The 6,252-nt window shown below is 36.6% G+C and overlaps 1 pseudogene; it reads left to right on the forward strand.

The window, feature by feature from the left end:
* Window positions 1–2,139: 2,139 nt before the first annotated feature.
* Window positions 2,140–2,540, forward strand: LOC120363630 (Golgi apparatus membrane protein TVP23 homolog B pseudogene; annotated as a pseudogene).
* The last annotated feature ends 3,712 nt before the right edge of the window (window positions 2,541–6,252 follow it).

The raw sequence follows: 6,252 nt of genomic DNA on the forward strand, positions 1-6,252 counted from the left end.
GAGAAAGTCCCTGCCCTTTTAAAGGCTTACAGCTCTAGAAATTGCACATGAAAGGGTCTTGGGCTTAAAACTCTAGAATGTAAATGTGTAAGGGTCTTGGGCTTACAGCTCTAGAATTTATATGTGAAAGGGTCTTGGGCCATGGAGTAGGCATGGGGTACATGACTTAGGTGGGGGTTTGATCATGTTTAAGTAAAAACAATGCCTTCTGGAAAGATTACTCCATATCATGCCTGCAATCTATTGGAGGGTGATTAAAGGTGGGACCTGGTCTGCCAGCCCTTACTTCCCCTATTGAAATGCAATGTGGAAGTCAAGGTGAGGGGGGTGGTCTTAGATGCTTAAGGGTGATTAAGAGTCTCCTCCCTGAATTTCAAAAGGTCCTCTTCATAATTCATTACTTTTAGGTCCTAATAATTCTAATTAAACATGATTCTTGACAGATTCATAAAATCATTCATACATACATGAATTTACCAAACACTTATGATACCCCCCTGGCTTGAGGATTGAGAGGTTTATGCTTTGTTCACAAGATTTTTTTTTGTCAAAATCTCTACACAAAGAGTTTAGAATTCATCAAGACAATACTCCTATGTCTAGGACTGAGAACAAGAAAGAGGGGCCAAAACAGTCTCACAGTGAGAATAAAACAAATAAATATACAGTAATAAAATGATGTGGCAAGTGCTATGCAGCAAGAAGTCCAGAGATAGACAGCCCTTGAAACCATTGTGCCCTCCTAGGCCTCTGAGCCTGTGATGGTAAGGGCTACCTTGAGGATCTCTGACATGCCCTGGAGACATTTTTTCCATTGTCTTGGTAATTAACATTTGGCTTATTATTATGCAAATGTCTACAGTAGGCTTGAATTTCTCCTTAGAAAATGGGTTTGTCTTTTATATTGCATCGTAAGGATGCAAATTTTCCAAACTTTTATTCTTCACTTCCCTTTTTAAGTTCCAATTTTAGATCACCTCTCTCAAGTTCTAAGTTCCACAGGTATCAAGGACATGGACAAAATGCCACCAGTCTCTTTGCTAAAGCATAGCAAGAGCGACCTTTGCTCCAGTCCCCAAGAAGTTTTTCATCTCCATCTGAGACCACCTTAGCCTGGACTTCATTGTCCACATCACTAAGCATTTTGATTAAAACCATTCAATAAATCTCTAGGAAGCTCCAAACTTTCCCACATCTTCAGTCTTCTTCTGAGCACTGCAAACTGTTCCAATCTCTATCCATTACCTAGTTCTAAAGTCACTTCCACATTTTCAAGTATCTTTATAGTAGTGCTCCACTCTCAGTACCAATTTACTGTATTAGCCTGTTTTCACACTGCTATTTAAAAAAAATACCCAAGACGGTGTTATTTATAAAGGAAAGAGGTTTAATTGACTCACAGTTCCACATGCCTGGGGAAGCCTTAATAAACTTACAATCATGTTGGAAAGGGAAGCAAGCACCTTCTACACAGGGTGGGAGAAGAGAGAAGAGAGAGAGAACAGAAAGAGCAAAGCAGGAAGAGCCCCTTATAAAACCAGCAGATCTCATGAGAACTCACTCACTATCATGAGAACAGCATGGGGCATTGCCCTCCATGATCCAATAACCTTCCATGAGGCCCCTTCCTGGATTATAATTCAAAATGAGATTTGAGTGGAGACACAAAGCCTAACCATATCATCAGGCATACAGGCTAGGTAAAGTATCTCAGGTCAAGGCAAAGGTGTGTTTCAAGGCTCAGAGAAGTGAGAGAATGTGTGGAGTTTGTCTAATTTACTAGAGAGGGGATAGGTAAATAGAGAGGGTGAGGTTTGAATGCCATAGGGCCCACTGGACATGTTGAAACTCCCCTTCTTTACTCTAGGTTTTGGAGAATTGCACTAATGTGTATATAACACACACTTAAACTTTGCTTTCTTTTTAAAAATGCTTTCTGTTCATCACTGTTTGGACTCTTTCTGACAGAGATCATTACCAGAGATTCAGACCTTTACTCACTCAATTCTCTGTTGTGGTTTTGTAAAGAAGGCTTTCTTGTTCCTCTCAAAAAACAGATATGCCTGTGAAGGTGAGTTACACTTCCATTTTCTTAAGTTTGTAGTAAAAAGACATTTCAAGAATGTCACAGGTAGACTAATGTTTGGTATACGTTGGTAGAATCACATTGATGAAGATGGAAAGAGCCATTGGGTGTTTGAATCTAGAAAGGAGTCCTCTCAAGAGAATAAAACTGTGTCAGAGGCTGAATCAAGAATCTTTTGGTTGGGACTTATTGCCTGTCCAGTTCTTTGGGTGATATTTGCCTTTAGTGCCCTCTTCTCCTTCAGAATAAAGTGGTTGGGGGTGGTTATCATGGGTGTGGTGCTACAGGGTGCCAACCTGTATGGTTACATCAGGTGTAAGATGGGCAGCAGAAAGAATTTAATCAGCATGGTTACTTCATATCTTGGAAAGCAGTTTTTAAGACAAAACACTGGAGATGATCAGACTTCCTGAAGAGAGAAAGATTATGTGCTTTGTTACATTGAGGAACAACCAAAGAGATTGACTCTGAACCCTTTAGAGCTTAGTCCATGTTGCAACAAGGAGTGTTAGCTTTGTTTTTCCACTTAAAAACTTTATTTATAAAAAGAAAAAGTAGTTTTCTTATTAGGCTTTTATTTCCTTTCTAGTAGTTGGGGCTAGAAAGTATATGTTGGCTCTAGAAACATTGTCAAGATTTGTTCTGTGGTGTAGGTATGCACATGTTTCATAGGTATGCACACAGCCATGTCATATCAATATATCCCAAGTTAGTGAAAGTGTTCGTTTACATAGGTAATAGACACCTTTGTGTTTTGATCCACAGAAAACAGAAGGATGCTTTTAGTCTGTCTGAAAGCTCTATATGTTTACATATTATTTCTTTAGATTATTTTCAGAAGTAAGTTTTGCTTCCATGGTTAAGAGTGAGTACTTTGGCTTATGTATAAGTTAGAAATAATTGTTAGTTTTTAATATGTACTTCATGGGGAAATTTCTTAGACATATGGAAGCAAGTGAAAACAATTAAGGACAATGATAATTACGTTCTAATATTTTTTTATTTGTAAGAAGTCATTTACTTAAGGTCCAGTTAATATAAATGGAATAATCATAGTTTGTTTAAGGAATACCCAGAGATTGCTGCTGTTCTATTTATTTTGCAGAAAGGATAGTTAGATAGAAAACTCTTCAGTGGACCTTGAGCTAATAAATGTATCTTTTACCTAAAGAGCATTATTCTCATGTGATAATGGGAATAATCATTTACCTACTTGGCATAATAAATGCCTAAAAAGACATTTTATTTTCTGAATCTATTTTTTTTCTTGCTATAATGGGGATATTGTAAATTATGCATTTGTATTAATGATATTTCTTAAAGCAATAGATGTAACTAAACCAATCTACAAACTGTTGTAGGCATCTGTAAATTCTGTTGTAGGTACTATAAACTTTGTTGAAGTCTTAATCAACAGATTATGTTGTGAATATATTTGTACATTTTGAAGATATTTTTAAGATTATTTGTTTATTGAATAAGTGTTTTATTGGAATGATAGCTTTGAAGGTGCAAAACTTTATATTTGTATAAAATTCTGTTTACGAGGAAGAAAAAAGACATTTCATCAAGTGCTAAAAAAGAGGCAATATTTAGAAAGTACTTTGTGACTTTTGAGGGTTATGAGATGTTGAATGTGAGACGCTGTAGCAGGTTGCATAGGGGAATTGAAAACAATATTCTTCTCTAGAGAAATCAGAAAACCAGGTCAATGCCTCCTTGCATAGTCCTGCTGGAAGACAAAAATTAAGGCTGAATACATTGTCAAGGTCATTTCAGATCCTATTATTCTGCTTCTCTGGTGATAATGATAATAAAAATAGCACTTTTTATTTATGACTCACACAATTTTCAGAACTCTTTCCCCTCTGATCTCCTCTGAACAGCTGATGAGGGATTCAGGCCATCAACCTGGAGGACAACTTGGAGGACCAAGAGCTGCCAGCCAGACCTCAAGGTTAAAAAGGATTTCAAATGCGAGGTATGAGATGTTGAACAACTTACAATATATCCTTTTGTCTTTGATACCAAAGATGATTTCATAGAGATCAGCTGGCCTCCATATCTCCAAACTTAAAATTTAGGAATATTCCCAGCACATCCTACTCTTCCCGTGTAGTCCTTCATAATTGTTTGTTTTTTAAAAAGCTGTCTAAATTTTCAATTTATTTATGCCATGAGAAAATAGTTTTATAATTACTATCTTCCTTAATATGGTTTTAATTTTTCTTTCATCTATACTAAATTTTCTAAATGTGAACAGTACTCCATAGTTAATTGTGATATCACTATGAACAAAGACATGTTTCAGAGACCTACCCAAACGAGAAAAACACAATCAGAGACAGAAATGGCCTGAAAGACTTGGAGGAACTCTGCAGAAAACAATGAATACAATGAAGAACTGGAAACCATATAATATGTATGAGCTACAGGGTAGAAAGAAAACAGGTCAGGACTTAAGCAAAGGCATCCTTGCCTAAAGTGTACTCTGTGGAACCCGTTCTGCTACATGTTCTCAGAAGGAGAGAGGGGTGTTATGGTCAAATAAGTTGAATGTTTCCTCTTTGATAGTATGCATGTTAGCCTAACCAAGCCTCTGAGAAGTCTGTAATAAAAAAAGTTGCAAAATTTTATTTAATCCAGAGTCCTTCAAGCTTTTTGACAACAGATACTTTTTCCCCCTATATAGCTTTCAGTCAGGGTTCCATGAAATATACTTTGAGAAATGCAGCTTTGAAGTTACGGAAAGTGAAAGAGAGGCCAGACTACGTATGTGAAGAAAACGAGACTTACCAGCAGTCCTATCTAATATAAAAGGTTATTTTGAAATTTCCTTCTCGGATAGGTCTTTCAAAAATAAAACAGCATGCATGGTGAAGTGTTTGGAAAGAAATGCATTTATGTCTTCAACTTACTTTGAAATGTATCAAAAACAGCTGAATTAATTAATTGACAGAGGAATGGATAAATATATGATCAGACAAGTATAATAAAATGGTAATTATAGAATCTAGGTTGTAGGTACATTGAGAATTTACTGTAAATTTTTTACAATTTTTGTGAATGTTTGAATAAATTTCAGATAACATGCTGAAAAAAATAGAATATATATTTAACCAATACTTCCATGAAGTATGGCTTAGAAGGTCTTAGAAAGACTTGTTGGATTTTCAACGTTTCATGACAGTTTCTATCTGTTGACCACGGGCCAAGTATTGGGCTGGATATATCACATACATATATTATCTAAATTATTGTTTAAACCAACACCAACAGAAGTTTGGACATCAACATTTTAATGATGAGACAAGTGAGATTCAGTGCGGCTAAGTATCATGATAAAATTTACCCTTATTAAACCATGTGCTAATGCTATGTGTAGAAGGTGCTAAAATGAGTATTTCCTTCTTCTCATCCCATCCCGCATATAGGAAATCTGTCAATGCCCACAGGAAATTTTTTTTTTTTGCTTCCTCCAACTCCTCTTTTTCCTACTCTTAAGCCTTCTTTTGTAGTTTGGTGGGACTAAGCAGTTGTGGTGAGAAGCAGAAAAGTAGGTGTGAGTTATCTCACTCAGAAAGAGCCAATACTTATTGACCCATGAGGAGCAATGGGAATAAATGGGAAGAGGGAAAGGAAGCAAAGAGAAGCTGTGGAGGAAGTGTGCGAATACGACAGAGAAGGGGATGAAAACGAGGGAGAAAGAAAAGGCTTCAAAACAGGTCGAGGAGCCAGTTGAGTGCAGGAGGAATTTACGAAAATAATTTTTTAAATGCTGCAGTGGCATATATTAATAAATTGCATATTTACTTTTCTTTGAGGGATACAGTATTGAAGTTACTTTTTTTTCTTTGCCAGAACAACATTTCTTTGCATGTGATATTTCTGGCCCTGCATTTTTAAAAATATGCAAAGGAAACAGATTTCTCTTTCTGCATAAGCCTCAGCAGGAAGCATATTTCACATTGATCCACTGCACTTGGGTCATCGATTTTCTTCACATGGCAAAGGATCCAAATCTTTGGATGTCAATGGGTTGAATGTTGGGAAAGATAGGCAATGATATGGGACAGCCATCCTCCTTCTCTTTTTGGTAATGTGAGAACTTAGGTAAGTTACAGAGCTGTTCCAACTGTCAACACCACTATGCCAATCAAGATGGT

The sequence above is a fragment of the Saimiri boliviensis genome, chromosome 3 (assembly GCF_048565385.1).
Source record: "Saimiri boliviensis isolate mSaiBol1 chromosome 3, mSaiBol1.pri, whole genome shotgun sequence".
Lineage (NCBI taxonomy): Eukaryota > Metazoa > Chordata > Mammalia > Primates > Cebidae > Saimiri > Saimiri boliviensis.